General features: G+C 44.1%; 3 non-coding genes across 3 annotated transcripts; 1 reads left to right on the top strand and 2 right to left on the bottom strand.

Annotated features, from left to right (window-relative positions):
• Window positions 1-2,520: 2,520 nt before the first annotated feature.
• trnas-uga (transfer RNA serine (anticodon UGA)) lies at window positions 2,521-2,602 on the bottom strand. The gene has a single exon. It is a non-coding gene; the product is annotated as a tRNA-Ser (tRNA).
• A 9,727-nt stretch (window positions 2,603-12,329) lies between these two features.
• On the bottom strand, window positions 12,330-12,403 carry trnan-guu (transfer RNA asparagine (anticodon GUU)). Its single transcript has one exon. It is a non-coding gene; the product is annotated as a tRNA-Asn (tRNA).
• A 5,605-nt stretch (window positions 12,404-18,008) lies between these two features.
• Window positions 18,009-18,081, top strand: trnav-aac (transfer RNA valine (anticodon AAC)). The gene has a single exon. It is a non-coding gene; the product is annotated as a tRNA-Val (tRNA).
• The last annotated feature ends 1,158 nt before the right edge of the window (window positions 18,082-19,239 follow it).

Raw genomic sequence — 19,239 nt, 5'->3', positions numbered from 1 at the left:
ACCTTGAACTGTATTTGAAATTTTGTCATAAAAGGAAATGAAGTCCCCAAATCGCCCCACGTGGCTCTCAAACGCATTGGGGAAGAAGTTCAATGCAAACAATCAGGAATTTAAAAGCAACTCAACAACCTGCACTTTCTTTGAATAAGTTTTGTTAGCCATTATATTCGACCGTGAAATCGCTCTCGGCTTTCATCGAGCTGAAGCAGAGTGTGGCCGCTTTATATCTGCGAGCATGTCGGTGACGTGGTTAGCTTTGATATTGATCGCTTCCAATTTGTAACATTTCACCAAGCGTCAGCCAAAAGAAACCGAGAATCGAATTGTCCCTGTAAGTGATGAATTGAAGGGATTGGTGCTCCAAGCAGATCTGGAAAATGCACAGTGCGGTCGATCAGGAGTTCGAAATCCACCCTCCAGCCACTCACCAATCATATTAACTGAGCTTTACTCTGGTCGAGTGTCACCGCACTGAAATCGAGTATTTCTCCGGCATGTTTTTCTTCACAGTTGCTACTTTAAGAGTGAAGACCGGCTGTTTGGATTTTCACTCCTACAAGCTTCAATCATTCATTTTTCACTGACTGTAGAGAGTTGTTATGTTGGTCGCTGCAAACTCAAAGTTTAGCCCAATTAATTATTGGTTTAGCAGGTGACCTCTTCGCCTGTCCAGTTGGTGCTATCGGTTAGCGCAAAAGTTTGATGGTTCGAGCTCTTACTTGATTTTTCCTCAGGATTCATCGCCTCAAAGTTCCAGGGTTTCAATGTATGTTTTGGAAGCAAGAAAATCACAATTCTCCTTGGCAGACAAGCCCCCGAAAGGCCCGAAGGGAGGCCGCACTAGCTGCAGGAGAGCTGGTTCGCTGTGACATGAAGATTTCTGCAGTGAGCGAGACCAGACTGTTTCTCTGTTCAGAGAATAAATGTCACACCCTTTATTTTGGAATAGCAAAACGGTGGGGATTTTTGTATCAGATGTTGCTCGTTGCGTTCCTTTCATCTTGATTGTAGAACCGGTTCGGGCGTTCCTGTGATAAACGGCGACAATTGCCTATTCATTTTAAATTTAACAACAGCTGCACTGAGCTTTTAATCATACCCTTAAGATAAGTCTATAAAATGATGAAATTTGATCACCTGCAAAGCATAAAAATCTTATTAAAGTTTTGACTGTCTCTCGGTAACCACGTCAACATCTCCTTCAGTATGAAATAGAAAGTTATCGTTTGATTAATGGTGAATAAAACAGTCATTCATCTACCAATAGGGTTTAATTAGTTTCATGTAATTAATTTAATAATTTCCTAACTCTTGCTAAATTTAATTCCCTGACTTGGAATCGAACTCATGCGGCAGTGGGAACACTGAAACACCATCAGTCCATCGGGGAGCGCCCAAGATTGCGCATGGAACACAGCGGAATTGGTAAGATTTACTTTTGTTTCACTCTTCCGTGATTCATTCGGCTCTGTGTTTATTCTCAGGCCTCTTATCTCTCCCTTACTTTTAGCTTCTGACTACGGATATTCTTGTGGTTAAATATGAATAATATAGAATATCTCACAGCCCCGGTATATTTGCTCCTTCTCTGTACAGTTCTGTACAAAATCAAACTGTACGTTTACACAGACGGTGTCTCTCCTTCACCCCCGACAGAAGCAGGAGGAGATGCCACTTTAAACTGCCAGTTGCTTCAAATGATTCATGATGAACCGACGTGGCCTTGCAGTTTTCCCAGGAGCTGCATTCGGTGCGTGAATTTTGGAAATGGAAACATGTCCATCAGCAGCTTGTGGTAGTATTTTACCTCACTTTCCATTTCATGTACATGCCAAGTTGCACTTGGTGCTTTTATTGCCTGAACATCACCTTCTGTCGCAATGGTAGTTTGAACAGAAAATGCCATTTTGTGCGAGCAGCTTGTCCAGCACGGAAATGACCTGAATTACAAAGAGGCAAGTAGGAAAGGCCGCGTTGGGCTGCTTGTTCGCATCAAAGAATTTTCAGCGTTTCCTTGTAGTCTAGTGTTTAGATTCGGTCATCACCATGGCAACGGTTCGATTGGTGTCTGTCTCGACATCCGCATTTAAACACTCTACTATAAGTGCACTGTACTCAAATTGTTGATTTTTCACTGTGAATTCGAAGAGACATAAATGTCTGGACAATACCTACGATTTCATCAGCTGGATTGCACCTTTGCTTCTTCCCCCGTCTCAGTCTTTCCATCTTTACCCTTCTCTGCTGGAGTTGCAGGTTCGATCATCCTTGGCCGTTCAAGAAAGCCTGAGAAGTCCATCAGGGGAAAATTCAGAGAGTCAAGAGACAGAGGCAGGGAGAGATTAAAGTATAGAAACAAATAGTATAAATAGTATAAATATCAAGCTCTGCGAACGAGCAGAGTTTAAGATGGAGCTTGGGAGAGATTATTTCACGTGGCGTGCAACTTTGCAAGAGACCATTGGCTCCGAATTAAAAGCCTTTGCCGCGCTGAGCATTGAACAAATCTTTAAGAAATAGCGCTACGAGCAGGATTCGAACCTGCGCAGGAAAACCCCATTGGATTTCAAGTCCAACGCCTTAACCACTCGGCCATCGCAGCTGCGAGAAAGCTGAACAGCTACTGCTACCAAAAGGGTACGACCAGTGCAGAATTCGGTGCCACACATTGCCGATCGTCCATCCCACCATCCATCCAATCACGTTTGCTATTCCAATGCACAGCAATGTGAAGTTGTACACTAACTATTTCATATCAACAATATTAGCCTCTCTTTACCACATTCGTTTGGAATGTGCGACTTGTATTATCAAGTGAGACTTTTCAGAATTAATTGCTCTAAAGTTACATTGTTGTCTCGCTCGGCATCCGCAGATTATCCACTCTCCCACAAGTATAACAGTGACTGCACTTCAAAAATACTTCATTGGTTGTAAAGCGCTTTGGGACGTCTTGAGGTCGTGAAAAGCGCTTTATAAATACAAGACTTTCTTTCTTTTTATAGTGGAATAAAATTACTGATGTTTTCACTGTGAGTCCGAAGTGACATTAATGTGCAGACATTATCTGCCAATTCATCATCTCGGTTGGATTTTTACTTTTCCTACCCTCTCAGTCTTTCTATCTTCACCCTTCTCTGTTGGTGTCGCAGGTTCGATCAGCTATGGCCGTTCAAGGCTGCCTGAGAAGTCCATCAGGGGGGAAACACAGAGAGACAGAGACAGAGATAGAGAGATAAAAGTACAGACAAAACCTAACATCAAGTTAGCAGCATTTAAGATGGAGATTGGGAGATACAGGATCATAGAATCATCACTGCACAGAAGGAGGCCATTCGGCCCATCGAGCCTGTGCCGGCTCTCTTTAAGAGCAATCCAGATCGTCCCATTCCCCCGTTCTTTCCCCGTGTACCTGCAAATATTGTCCCTTCAAATACTTATCCAATTCCTTTTAGAAAGTTACGATTAAATCTGCTTCCACCACACTTTCAGGCGATGCATTCCTGATTATACCCACTCGCTGGTTTAAAAAGTTTTTTCCCCAAATCGCCTTTGGTTCTTTTGTCAACCACCGTAAATCTGCGTCCTCTGGTTCTCGACCCTTTCGCCAACGGGAGCAGTTTCTCTTTATTTACTTTATCTAAATCCCTCATGATTTTGAACACTTCTATCAAATATCCACTCAACCTTCTCTGCTCTAAGAACAATCCCAACTTCTCCAGTCTGTCCACATAATTGAAGTCCCTCATCCCTGGAACCATTCTAGTAAATCTTTTCTGCATGCTCTCTAAGGCCTTCACATCCTTCCGAAAATGCGGTGCCCAGAATTGGAACAATACTCTGGTTGTGGCCGAACCAGTGTTTTATAAGGTTCAACATAACTTTCTAAATTTTGTACTCTATGCCTCTATTTATAAAGCCCAGGACCACGCTCACAGCCTATCCTGCCACCTTCAAAGATGTGTGCACATATGCCCCTAGGACTCTCTATTCCCGCACCTCATTTAGAATTGTATCATTTAGTTTATATTGCCTCTCCTCAATCTTCCTGCCAAAATATATCACTTCGCACTTCTCTGCATTAAATTTTACCCATGATGTGGAGATGCCGGTGATGGACTGGGGTTGACAATTGTAAACAATTTTACAACACCAAGTTATAGTCCAGCAATTTTATTTGAAATTCACAAGCTTTCGGAGGATTCCTCCTTCCTCAGGTGAATGCTGTGGTCCACGAGGAAGGAGGAAGCCTCCGAAAGCTTGTGAATTTCAAATAAAATTGCTGGAATATAACTTGGTGTTGTAAAATTGTTGACATTTACATTTTATCTGCCATGTGTCCGCCCATTCCACCAGCCCGTCTGTGTACTCTTGAAGACTATTATTATCCTCTTCACTATTTACTACAATTCCTATTTTTGTGTTATCTGAGAATTTTGAAATTGTTCCTGTATGGACAAGTCCAAATCATTAATATATATCAAAAAGCAGTGGTCCATTCCAGACCCATGGAACAGAACACTGTCTACCTTCCTCCAGTCCGAAAAAAATCCGTTCACCACGACTGTCTGTTTCCTGTCATTTATCCAATTTAGTATCCATGCTTTTATTCCACGGGCTTCAATTTTGCTGACAAGCCTATTATGTGGCACTTTACTTCATCGAAAAACTCAATCAAGTTAGTTAAACACGATTTGCCTTCAACAAATTCGTGCTGGCTTTCCTTTATTAATCTACACTTGTCGAACTGGCTGTTATATGTATCCCATATTTATCGTTTCCAAAATCTTCCCTACCACCGAGTTTTAACTGATTGGCCTGTAGTTGCTGGGTTTAACCTTGCACACGTTTTTAAAAAGGGAGTAACATTTGAGATATTCCAGTCGACTGGCACCACCCCCATATCTACGGACAATTGGAGATTATGGCCAGCAACTCTGAAATTTTCACCCTTACTTCCCTCAGAAACCAAGGATGCATCCCATCCGGACCGTGTGACTTGCCCACTTTAAGTACAGCCAGCCTTTCTAGTACCTTTTCTTTATCAATTTTTATCCCATCCAGTATCTCCACGACCTCCTCTTTTACTGACTTTGGTAGCTTCTTCTTCCTTGGTGAAGACAGGTGCAAAGTACTCATTTAATACTTCAGCCTTGCCCTCTGCCTCCGTGCATGCATCTGCATTTTTGGCCCCGAATCTTAATTTGGATTCCGATGTGGTGCAATGTCAAGTTGCACACTAACTATTTCAAGTCAACAATATTATCTACTCTTCATCAAATTCATTTATGGTGCATTTTCTTACAGTGAAAACACACATTGAAATCGGAGATATTGTATCGTCCCTTGGGGGTCATCGAACCACCAAATTTTGTTTTAAGAGCCCAACGCGCTCAATGATGGTGCCAGAGAAAAACATCCCATTGCATGGTTAACAAAATTAATATTTCACCGAGCTAAAGCTTGCGGTTGCAGTGACCAATGAACGTTGTTAAATTAATTAATGGAACTAATAAAAGACTATGAAAGTTGAATAATTGTTGAAACCGATAACTTTATGCTGCAGACTCACGGAAATACTAACATGGATAGTGAAACTTTAGATAAGTTTTTGTGCTTTGTATGCGATGAACTTTCACCGATTCTCACTTTCCAGACTGCATTTTAAGAGTTGGGTTTAAAATGTTGATAGTTTATGACACTTGGAATTTGGTACAGCCGTTGTTAAAGTTAACAGCAAGGAACAAGAATTGTCCCTTCTCGAAGCACAAGTTGACGCTTGGAGGTTTATCCGAAGCAAGTTCTTCAAAACTATGTTTTTATGCGGGAAATGAAATAGAGCTTTTTCACGTAAAAGGCGAACATGATAAGCACTACACTACGGAAACCTCAGCACACGATTTTCGCAGTACCTCAGGGTCCTGCACACTGGTTCAACAGCGGTGCAATGTTTTAGGGGTGGGGTCTTCATTGTTCAGAACATAATTATTACCAGAATTAAATTTGTCGCATTAATGTGCTCCTTATCTGTTAATTTCGATTTACACCCTTGCCAGTTTTATGCAGAAACAAGTAACAATGTTTCAGGGATGTGGTGTGTTCAATGTTGGTGCAATAACCGTATTGCGCAGTGTGAGAAGTAAAACACAGACCGCCCAACGCCTGCCCAAGCCGATGATGGTGAAAATAGCGAATAGTCGTTTAGCTCAGTTGGTTAGAGCGTGGTGTTCATACCGCTGAAGGTCGCGGGCTCGATCCTCGTATGAGCCATCAGTTGTTTATAACATTATTTTGGTAACTTTGAAAATCCAGATTTTACAAACAAGCAAATTCACGCAAAAAGTCAGAAGGAATAGTTTTTGGCGTAGCATTCATTACAATGTTTGATATATCTTTGCCTGTGGGGCGGAGAAACACATCTTTCTTTTCATTCTTCATTTATCCTTCTTTTCTCACTCACCTTTCCGTGTCTCCATCTCTTTCTATCTGTCTCTTTTCTCTCTTTTTCCATCTCTCTATTTCTTTCCATTTCCGGCACCCTTATTCCGGGTATGTTTACTGACAAACATTACAATCTGTGTCACTCAGTATCCGGGTATGTTTACTGACACACATTACAATCTGTGTCACTCAGTATCTGGGTATGTTTACTTACACACATGACAACCTGTGTCACTCAGTATCCGGGTATGTTTACTGAAACACATTACAACCTGTGTCACTCAGTATCCGGGTATGTTTACTTGCATACATTACAATCTGTGTCACTCAGTATCTAACAATGTGAGGCAAAGAGTTTTATTCCCGCTGTGTTATCTCTCTGTCGGTTTGCTGATATACCTTTAACTCGGGGCTTGTTCCCTTTAATGGTCACAAGGAGTAACAAACAGAAAAAGCGTGTCTGGCCGCCCGAGATGTGGAAAAGGCATCAGTTTAGGAATCAAATGTTTCAAATAAAATGTTCACCCGGCACTGAGAGAGGCAAAAAACAGAGAAAAATGCCGAAAGAAATAAAGCTAAATAAAGATTGTATCAATATTTCTCAATCTTGATGCCTCTCTCATCCTTCCCGAAGCCTCCAGCGCCGGTTAAAATTTCATTGTAAGTTAATGCGAGATTCGATCCAAAGAACGAGAGCCAAACAACCAAATTTTGCTGAAATTCGGAATTAAAGCAGGGACTTTCAAATTTTCGCATTCTCAACTAAGCTATTTCGGCTCCATCCCAAGTTGGACTGTGTGGCGTTGCTTTGGAAAAAAAAACATAAATCTGGTGCAATTGCCTCTCCCGCTCATTCCTTACTTCGGGGGAATGGGACCCGACCAGATCCTGGAGCTCAGGTTATGTTAATGTTCTGCTGATGATATCTTAATGTTATCTTGTGTTTGGGCCACTTTGAACCAGGTTCATGGACACATTCTTCCATCATCCCGTCTCCCACATCGCGCCTCTCTCTCATTCATTCTTTCCTCCATTCAATCCATCAGGGAGCGGGAATCAGAGCTCACCCTCAAACCCCCTACACACAAACCGCCGGTCAAAAATTTACACTCTTTATAAACACAAAATGCTAATACACCAGTGGAGACTTCACAGTTATGGACACGGAACGAAATACACCGAAGTGTTTATAAGCACAGAAACTGGACACACCAGGGGAGACCTCACAGTGTTGGACACGGAGTGAAAAACACTTTCGTTTTCATGAAAAGTTACAGAACATGTCATGTTTGTAAAATTCTCCATTCTTTTCCCGGCACTGATGGGCTCTGAAGGGAGAGGTGGGCCCGAAGGCACTCTGATCCGCACTGATCCCGAGCTGCAGGTGAATTGAAATAAAGTTCAATCTGTAGCAGTGAGCGGTTGGAGAGAGATCAAGGTCCAGAATCAAAGAGGACATTTCTGATACTGCCCTTGAATCTAATTTATATCACATACTCCTTGAACTCTCTGCCGGGGGAATTTGGAACTGAGGATCGCTTGTGAAATCAGCCTAAAAATTATCACACAAACCACCCGAAGTTGTGCTCGAAACCACGAGCCTGACAATAGAAAACTCAGCACAGGCCTGGGACTGAGCCTGGCGTTTCCTGCTCTGTGGGGCTCAGTACCACGTCGGGTGAGATCAGGAAACGCACCCCAGACCGGAAACTGTGCTTTTCCTGTTTTGTGTGGAGCAGGTGAACGGCCTCTGCCCAGTGTGACTGCGTCGATGAGTTTCCAGCTCTGATGGGTAATTGAATCCCTTCCCACAGTCCCAACATTTCCACGGTATCTCCGTGGTGCGGGTGTCCTTGTGTCTCTCCAGGTTGGATGATCAGTTGAAGCCTCGTCCACACACAGGACACGTGTATGGTTTCTCCCCGCTGTAAATGGTGCGGTGTTTTTTAAGGCTGTGTAACTGGTAAAAGCTCTTTCCACACTCAGTGCACTGGAACACTCTCACTCGGGTATGTGTGTCTCGGTGTTTTTCCAGTCACACTGATGTTTGAAATCTTCTCCCACAGACAGAAAAGACAAACATTTCTCCTTCCACATTCAAAGGTCGATGATATTCAGGTCCTGATGAATCGAGTGACTCTGTCAGATCTTGACGTGATCTTTGGTTTGAATTTCCCGTCTGCAAATCCTCCCCTTCTAATACCCTGTAAAAGTTTACAAAAGTCATCACTCTAAATAAAGGATCGAAATTTGGAACAGACAATTCTAGTTTCTATGAAACTTTCTATCCTCTCTTTTCTGCCAAAGCCGTCAATCCCCGTCCCACACACTCTCCCTCCTCCCTGTGCTGAAATCCAAACCCATCCCACCATCTCCAATATTTCTTCCCTCCACTCCCAGTTTTGTCCCTCCATCTCCTCTGATTGGGTTCAGTTCTACACCCATTGTGGGCAGAGTGAGAATAAAATAAATGAGGCAATGATTTTCTCTCCTGGTCATTGGGACCCTGAAGCCCCGCCCACGCATTGTTACCGGTCACTGAGATCCCGAAGCCCCGCCCACTCTTTGTTCCTGGTCATTGGGACCCTGTAGCCCCGCCCACTCTTTGTTCCTGAGCCAAGATGGCCGCGCATGCGCCAAGATTCTACCATGACTTCCGCTCGCAAGATGGTGGCCAGTCACACTGCTTTTCGGACGGCTGCTGGTCGGGCCTGTCACCGAGGTGCAAACACTGGGCCTGTGAACTCGTATTTGTGGCCTCAAGATGCCATCAGGTGCTTGTGAACCTTCTCCGCCTACCCACAGGTCCAATTCCTCTCCCGTCTTCTCCCGGCCTCCGACTCGCCTGTTCCTCCTCAGTCCTTCGCCAAAACTCGCACTGCGCATGCTCAAAGCACGGCACGGTCCTGGCACCGCGCACTGTTCTCCTGTCGTCATTGATAGGGAACATTCTGAGGCGCGGGGGATTGTGGGGAAATGCCCCGCCATTGAACGCTGGAATTGGTGAACAGAAAATTAATTATTGTCATCCCATCGAGGTTGGTGCCAGGGAGGCAACAAACATAATAAATAAATAAATTATACAGAAACCCGAGTGCTCAGACCTTCCCCATGGTGCGAAGTAAACTGGCCGCTACTTTTCTGTTTGTAAGTCGTAACTCAGGCCCGACCCGCCCAGTCTGGTTTAATTGCTAAATGTTCTCTAACTCGAATTCAGACCTGTCATTCTCAGGGAAACTGACGAGTTCTCATTTTTTCTGTGCCCGACCTGAGAGCCAGTTAATGGCTTTAATAAGCTGGCAACAATTTTTTCAAAAATGGAAAGAGGAGAAAAATTCCACGAGCGATGCCTCAATTCACAAGGGACAACGAACACTGTGACACCAAATCGAGGGCTACTTACACTGGACACCAAATCCGGGAACAACTTACGCTGAGACACCAAATCCAGGGACTACTTACACTTGGACACCAAATCCAGGAAACACTGATACTGAGACACCAAATCCAAGGACACGGACACAGGGATACCAAATATAGAGACCACTTACACAGAGACACCAAATCCAGGGAACACTTGCACTGAGACGCCAAGTCCAGGGACCACTTACATTCGGACACCAAAAAGAGTGATCAGTTACATAGAGACTCCAAATCCAGCGACCACTTATATGGTGACATCCTTTTTGCACCTTCTCCAGTATCTCTATATCCTTCATATAATATGGAGACCAGAACTGTTCACAGTATTCCAAGTGTAGTCTAATCAATGTTCCATACAAGTTTAACATAGCTTTCCAATTCTATCCCTCTAGAAATGAACCCCAGTGCTTGGTTTGCTTTTTTATGGCATTTTTAACCTGCATCACTAATTTTAGTGATTTGTGTATCTGTGTCCCTAGATCCCTCTACTCCTCTACCCCATATAGACTATTATTGTCCAAGCATTATGAGGCCTCCTTGTTCTTGCTACCAAAATGCTCCACTTCATCCTCATCTTTATTCAAATTAATTTGCCAATTACACCCCCATTCTGCAAGTTTATTAATGCCTTCTTCTATATTCTTGTAGTCTTCATCAGTATCAGCTTTACCCCGCCCCAAACTGGTGTCATCCGTAAATTTTGAAATTGTGCATCCGATTCCCGAGTCCAAATCGTTTATATAAATTGTGAACAGGGGTCCCAGCACCGATCCTTGTGGAACTCCACTTTCCACCTTTTACCAGTCTGAGTCGCGAACCTTAACCCCGACTTTCTGCTTTCGTGCAGTGATCAAGAGAAACCTCTTTACACAGGGAGTTGTGAAACTGTGGAAATCACTTCCAAAGTTCTGTAATGACAAGTGGCCTCATGTTTTTATCCAAGACATCACACAGCCCAGTCATTTACTCCAAATGTTGATGCAATGGTTCAAGCTAAGAGGTGCCAGGTATCGGGAGCAGCAGTAGCAGTAAATAAAATCTAAACGTAAGTAAGTAACAATATGGTTCATCTTCATCTATTTCTAGTTTAATAACTTTTGCTGAATGTGGCCCAGGCCAAGTGCCATGATATCGGATCAGGCTCATCATCCAAAATGAGTTTGACAAGCCTGAGAAAGACAACGTGAAGCGGATTACTCTCATCCACTAACCCAGCAACTTCTTCAAAAAACTGAAGCAAGTTTTTAAGACACGACCTTGTTTTCCGGAAGCCGCGTTGAGTATCTCTAATGGCCCCTTTTCTTTCCCCGTGGTCATAAACAGCATCTCTTAGGATCCCATCAAGCATATTCCCTCTGATCGATGTCACACCGATGGGCCTGTCATTCCCTGGCTCTGATTTGTCCCCTTTAATGAAAATGGGAACGACGTAAGCTATTTTCCAAACTCAGGAGACAATCGCTGACTCTACTGAACTGTTAAAGATACAGAAAAGGGGCTCACAGAGCACCCGTCTAATCTCTTTAAACACCCGTGGGTGAATATCATCTGGACCTGGAGCACAATCTATTTTGAGATTTCGTAATTTATCCAAGATGACATCCCTTTCTATTTTCATATTTATGATGTTATTGTCGACAGCACATCCCACAGCTGGAATCTGAGCATCATCCACAGGAGTGTAGGCTGATGAGAAATAATCATTTAACAGCTCTGCCATAGCCTGGGAATCTGTCCTGAACTGCTTTTCAGTGGACCTAAACTATCTTTAATGGTCTTCTGACTCCTGACGCAGCTGAAAAGGCGTTTGCTTTTATTCCCACAATTCTGCACCATCTTCTTTTCCAATGGTCTCGTAGCTTCTCCAATGGCTGCTTTTGTCTCCATCGATTGTGGGTGATATTTGACACTATCCTCCTGTAAACTGAATTCATCCTGATCTGACCTGAGTTAAATGTGAGACAGTTCGGGGAGTCAGGAATCATTCACCCTGAGACCTAAACTAACAGATAAAACCCCAGACGGTTCCTTCGTAAGGTTTCCTCTGGTTCCTCGGCATATATTTGTCAGGATGCCGAAACCCAGCTTTCTTACAGTCCACTCCTGGAGGTCCCACTCCCTGAGCCTACAACCTTCAGCAGTGTCAGTGGTGGAGTTCACAAATGAACTGAAACCCTTCGGAATGCGAAAACAATTTTGCGTTTCCAAAATAAAAGGACTGACATTTATTGTGGAAACAGTCTGGTGTCGCTCACTGCAGAAACATCCATGTCAGAGTGAAGCGGCTCTCCTGAAATCTTTCGACCTTGTCTGTCAAGAAGAATTCTGATTTCCGTGAAGGCGAAATGGTGGAAGATTGGCCGTGCTCAGCTGGCCATTGAAACCGTGCATTTTTTTGCAGACGAAACATATATTTGAAAACAGGAAATGCGAGACCATGAAACTTAAGGTAAAATTTTCCCTCCCGTCCCTGGGTGGGCTCGAACCACCAACCTTTCAGTTAACAGCCGAACGCCCTTACCGATTGCGCCACAGAGACACGACACGTTTGTTTTTGAGCCATTGATTCAACCAGCTAAAAATTCAGGTTGCCGCGATCAATACAACATCTCTCCACTATCAGTTTACTTTTCCAAAATAAAGGGTGTGAAGCTTGCATGAGTGAAAATCTGTGCTCTATTATTTCTGAACATTAAACTCACCTTGCCATTAAACATTTGTATGTTGGAAGTCTTAGTCGCATCGTGGCAGAGAGGATTGATTTTTCGAGCTGTGATTCTCCATTCTCTGCTCCAGTAATATTCAGGTGTGGTGAAAATGAGAGGAGATGAAACGAGCAGGTCCAACGAGCAGGTTTGTGGCACTACACGGTGTCTACAAAGTTGTCTCTTGTACTTACAGTGCAGCGGACGGCAGTTTTCACCATTAAACCAGTAACTATGATGTTAAGAAAAAATGTGGCTGACAAACATTCGATTTCAGCGCGGTGACACTGGGTCAGAGTAAATTTCAGATAATGCGATTGCCGAGTGGCGAGAGGGTGGATTTGGAACTCCTGTGCGGCTGCACTGCGCATTGTCCAGATCTGCTTGGAGCGATATTCATTCAATTCATCACTGACAGGGACAGTTTGATTCAATGTCTCTTTTTTCTTGTAATTGGTGAGATTTCAAAAGTTGAAACCGACCCCTGCTGACCCCAACCTCGCCACTTACACGCTGACAGATACAATGCGGTCACAGTCTGGTTCATTGAGATGAAATCCGAAAGCGATTTCACAGTCGAATGCAAAGCGAACTAAACTCATTTAAAGAAAGTGCAGGTCACAGAGGTGCCTTTAAAGTCCCGATTGTTCGAAGCAGAACTGGAAAATGCGCAATGCAGCAGCACAGGAATTCCAAATGAACTCTCCGTGGAGGTAAATGAGTGACAGGAGCAGAAGGAGATGCCACGTGAAAGATTTGGACCCAGACCTGCTGCATGAGACTTTAAATGTTGTTCACCTTTAACTGTCGCTCATAGTGTCAGAACTGTCACTGTTATCATTAGCCTTCTTGCACTCCTCAATAGCCACATGTTATCACAGCATCGCTTTCTTCAAATTGAATCGCAGTGTGAAAACTTACACGATTTCAAACCTAAGCAAAGGTGTGCGAGATTGGAAGGAGAGTGCGAGTGGAGATCATGGGCCGGGGGGCAGTGATATCATCACCTGAGCATAAAGATATCCCACATACCAAAGAAGCAGGGAGATGAGATCTTTGTGTCTATTTTCCCGGCATGTGCAAAATCCATCCCTTCTCAATGGCCAGCACTGTTCTTTCCCTCTCTCCCTGCTGTCCAGGTCAGGATGGGATTCATGAATTCCCCTGTGTTTTCATCAAGCATCTAATTCACCTGGCAGCTGGAGGAGTAGAGGAAGCGGGAGGGGAAAAATAGTCAGAAACAGGAGATGCCACGTGAAACGGGCGGAATCTTTTGCGTTCCAGTTGCTTCAAATGATCCACTGCAGCCCTGCCTCGCCTCGTAGCTTTCCCAGGAGCTGCATCGATTTGTGCATTTTGGAAATGGAAACAGAGACATCCGCTGCTTGTGGGAGTATTTCACCTCAATTTTCCATTTCACGCGCAGGCCTACCCGCACTCGGTACTGTCATGGCCTGAACACGTCTTTCGTGTTCACAAAGAAAATGCCACTTTGTGCGAGCAGGTGTTTGGACTGGACTGCACTGAGCTGGGACACTGGGAGCATTCAATGAATGAAATCAGTACTTCAAACAGAAAACATTCTTCACTCACTCATCCTGATACATTAGCGTCTCGATTCTTGAATTATTGTTTCATTCATTGCAAAATAGGAACAGGAATAGGCCATTCAGCCCCTCGAGCCTCCGGGTTAATACATACTTCTTGAGGTGGGGTGCCCAGAACTGAATGCAGTCCGCCAGATGGCGTCTCACCAGAGCTCTGTGCAGCTGAAACATAACTTCCACCTCTTTGCATTCGACCCCTCTTTCGATAAACGGGGAGAGTGAGAGCTCAAGAGAGAAAGCGAGAGAGAGCAAAAGGAAGAGAAAGAGGGAGAGAGAGCACGATGCATTGACAAACTTTTTCAGGAGTTCATTTGAAACCCCATTGAGCTTTCGAACCACTTGCTCGACCGCATCAAAAGTTCATAAGCAGCATATGGGTAATGTGAAATCATATAATTCATAACCGGTTTAGTCGCGCAATGGGTAGCACATCGGACTTTTCGCTCAGAAATTGTGTGTTCGCATCGCACCACCGTTAAATTTTAGTTCGTTGATTTCGCAGCTGGGAAGTGAAATTTAGCAGCGAAACCGGAACAGGATCATTAATATCTGTCAAGGAAGGGAAACAGCCCCCATCCACTTGCTCTTATACAAGTGGCTCCAGTCCCACCCGAATTTATAATGCTTAATCCACTCTGAGCTGGATTGGCGAAACACTCTTAAGAAGGAGGCTCGTCATCTGCTCACCGCGAAAGTCATTCTGCTGGACTTCCAGCTCTTTCAGACGGGATGTTCCTTCAGACAGGTTTCTAACTGGACACATTCATCCTGCTGCGGTGCGAGCATTGGTGCTTGAGGGGTAGAATTCTTGCTTGCAGTAATTCTATTCCTGTAAAAGTAGCACGTGAAGAACGCAAGATGGAAAGTATCGTGGCTGAGTGGTCTAACGCGCTGGTTTAAAGCTCAAGCTAAATCCCATAATTTGTAGATGGATCAAAATCATAGTTTGTAGCTCCAATTCCGAAGCCTCCCTCTGTAAACGAAGAAGACTGAACATCTCATCTGCGATTGCGACAGAGTCGGCTGGAGAAACCACATGGCTGAACAAATAACTAGATGCATTGCGAAACACACCAATTGTAAATAGAAACTTAGAAAATTGGAGCAGGAGTCGGAAATTCGGCCGTTCGAGCCTGCCCCGCCATTCAATACGTACATGGCTGATCCTGGACCTCAATACCATATTCCCGCTCTCTCCCCATACCCCTTGATGCCTTTTGTGACGAGAAATCTATCCAGCTCCTTCTTACATATATTGATTGACTTGGCCTCCACAGTCTTCAGTGGTAGAGAATTCCATAGGTTCACCACCCTCTGAGTGAAGAAATTTCTCCTCATCTCAGTCCGAAATGTTCTCATCTGCTATTGCAACAGCATACGCCGGAGGAACCACACGGCGATGCAAAGAAGGAGATGCATTTTGGAACGCACCAATTGTACCTTCAACTCCGGCCGAAATTTTCACAAGGAAAAGGATTGGTTGGTTTCGGTGGGCCTCGACTAACAACCTCGCCATTTCCCGGCCCTGGACTGTCATATAAGGACCGCGCACTGACTGGTTGCGCCGCTGGAGCCCAGTCACTTTGATCACCTGTCCCACTCTGCTGGAAAGAATCTTAAGGTGAGAGGCCCTTACCTGTGGAAAAGTGTCCAGTCATTGCGATGAAAATAATATCTGAACTTTCACTTTCAGTTTCTTTCACATCCTCTGCTCCATCGCACGACAATCGGGTTTTCTGCGAACAGGCCAAAATGAACATTGGCAGAAATTCTAACAGCAGTGGGATTCAAACCCACGCCTCCGTAGAAATTTGATGGAACACCTGAGACCGCGAGGGCACGCTACCATAATGTCACAGTAATGTTCAAAGAGCTGTTTAATGCTCAAATAAATGAATTGAAGCGAATTGACCGCATTTACCCCGTGCTGGGGTTGTTCTCCTTGGAGCAGAGAACATTGAGAGGAGATTTGATAGAAGTGTTCAAAATAATGTAAAGTTGAGATAAAGTAAATAAATAGAAACTGTTCCCATTGGCGGAAGGGTCGAGAAGCAGAGGACACAGATTTAAGGTGATTGTCAAAAGACCCAAAGGCGACATGGGGAAACACTTCTTTACCAACGAGTAGTTGTAATCTGGAACGCGCAGCCTGAAAGGATGGTGGAAGCAGATCCAATCGTGGCTTTCAAAAAGAAATTTGATAAGTACTTGAAGGGAAAAAATGCAGGGCTGCCGGGAAGGAGCGGGGGAATGGGACTCACTAGATTGCTCTTACAATGAGCCTGCACGGGCTCGATTGGCTGAATAACTTCCTTCTATACTGTAACCATACCTCAAGGGCAATGAGGGATGGGCAATAAATGCTGGCCTCGCCAGCGACGCCCACATCCCATGAACGAACTCAAAAAATAATGACTGTATAATTCTATGTATACAGTTTATTTTCATTGCATGCATTTCCCTATCTCTACCTGTCTCTGTCTCTTGTATTATCCCCTGATGGACTTCTCAGGCTTCCTTGAACGGTGATGGCTGATCTAACCTGCAACACCAGCAGAGGAGGTTAAAGAAAGATTGGGACAGGAGGAAAAGTAAAGGGGCAACCCAGCTGCTGCAGTCAATGCCTACACATTAATGCCTCTTCGCTCTCACAGTGAAACAGAGGCACCAATTTGATTAAAGTATACTTATAGTAGATTGTATATTAACACCATTCCGAGACAGACGGCAATCATATCATGGAATCATAGAAAGTTACCCGACAGAAGGAGGCTATTCGGCCCTTCGTGTCTGAGCTGTCCGAAAAAGAGGTATCGAGCCTCAACCCACTTTCCAGAGTTTGGTCCACAGTCTTATGGGCCAACCCCTCTGCCTCCATGAGTCGATCTCCTTGATGCTCCCAAATCAGAGTCGGGTTCTTACTACCCGTTTAATGTTTACATGCCTGTGGAAGACTTTTGGTTTGCCTTTTATGTTGGCCGCCAGTCTATTCTCATACCCTCTCCTTGACCCTCTTATTTCCCCTTTCAGTTCCCCTCTGAACTTTCCATATTCTGCCTGGTGATTGAATAAAAAAAAAGTTAGGATTTCCGTCAGCCTGAAACAGAAAGTCATTAGTTGATTAATGGCTATTTGAACAACTATTCGTCTTTTTTCAGAGTTTAATGAGTATTGCGAAATTAATACAGTAAACTATTTTGTCGAAGTTAATTCGCTGAACGGGAAAGGGACCCGTCTCCCACACTGAGAGCATTTGCAGACGGCAGCTGTGTTCTGAGGGTTTCCGATAACACCGTGCGCAGTAGAGTTTTTGTAGTGTAGTGGTTATCACGTTCGCCGAACACGCGAAAAGTCCCCGGTTTCAAACCGGGCAGCAACATTTTTGGGCCACCCCCTCTGCCTCCATGAGTCGATCTCCGATATGATCCCGAATCAGCGTCGGGTTCTTCCGACCCGTTTAATGTTTACATGCCTGTGGAAGACTTTGGGATTACCTTTTATGTTGGCCGCCAGTCTATTCTCATACCCTCTCTTTGCCCCTCTTATTTCCCCTTTCAGTTCCCCTCTGAACTTTCTGTATTCTGCCTGGTGATTGAATAAAAAAAAGTTAGGATTTCCGTCAGCCTGAAACAGAAAGTTATTAGTTGATTAATGGCGATTTGAACAACGATTCGTCTTTTTTCAGAGTTTAATGAGTATTGCGAAATTAATACAGTGAACTATTTTGTTGAAGTTAATCCCTTGAACGGGAAAGGGACCCGTTTCCACACTGAGAGCATTTGCAGTCGGCAGCTATCTTCTGAAGTTTTCCGATAGCGAAATGTATAACAGAGTTTCTGTAGTGTAGTGGTTATCACGTTCGCCTAACACGCGAAAGGTCCCCGGTTCGAAACCGGGCAGAAGCATTTTGAAAAAGTTCCCCACTAAAAATCAATACGTCTGAAAAAAAGCAAGAATTCGGTCTGTGGTTAAATGTGAATAAAATACCACACCTCACAGAACCGATATATTTTCCATTCTCTGTATAGTTCAATACACATTCAAACACTACACATATACAGACAGTGTCTCGCCCTCATTCACGTTTCATGCCCCGACTGTGCAGGAAGCCCCTCTCAAAGCTGCACATTGCGATTGTTTTCAGTTGATTTGTGAGAGGTCATTAAAGGATCCTGCAGCGCTGCCACGGTTTATAAATACAGTTATAAACAGCATTGCAGCCGCGGCAACAAACAGATCAGTTTTTCGATGTTCGATGTTCCCCAGTTCCCGCATTGAGTGAGGCCACGACAGCAACAATATTCAGGCCGCCTGTCCGGCCCCGCTCTCTCCAATCACACGTTGCTGCCGGGAAGCTACAATTGCCGCTTCAGGCAGCGCATTACTGCCCATCCCTGGGAAACAAGATAACACCAAAGCTTTGACAACACATCGCAGGCATTGTCTGTCCCGTAGTTGCTGCTCCGCTGCGAAGACAGAACTTGCCAGCTGTTTCAAAATTTACAACCAGAACACTGGATCCTCAGATCACTACCCGTTTTAAAAGTCTGTTACTCTATCTACTGAGCTATGCAGGCTCGCTATTTGTTAACTTCCTATCGTACATATTCATTGCAGGACTCTGAATTATCCATCGTAGATGTCGAAATTGGGTGAGGGTCCCTGTTATAAAATTGTCAGCAACGTGTTGAGGACAATCCTTGTTTCTGTTGAACATGATGTAAGAAACAGGGACAGTGAACTCGTGAGTTTACAGTTCTTCGTGTTTGTGCCAGATAAGAACATAAGAACATAAGACATAGGAGCAGGAGTCGGCCAATCGGCCCCTCGAGCCTGCTCCGCCATTCAAAAAGATCATGGCTGATCTGATCCTAACCTCAAATCTAAATTCATGTCCAATTTCCTGCCCGCTCCCCGTAACCCCGAATTCCCTTTAATTCTAGGAAACTATCTATTTCTGTTTTAAATTTATTTCATGATGCAGCTATTATTTAACAATATCTTGTCATTCGTTAGCAGGAATTAAAATAACACTTCACCCAGTGGCCCAATAGCTGAACTTG

This window comes from Heptranchias perlo, unplaced genomic scaffold (genome assembly GCF_035084215.1).
Source record: "Heptranchias perlo isolate sHepPer1 unplaced genomic scaffold, sHepPer1.hap1 HAP1_SCAFFOLD_73, whole genome shotgun sequence".
In the NCBI taxonomy this organism is placed as follows: Eukaryota; Metazoa; Chordata; class Chondrichthyes; order Hexanchiformes; family Hexanchidae; genus Heptranchias; species Heptranchias perlo.
This window is presented reverse-complemented; position numbering and strand designations above follow the sequence as displayed.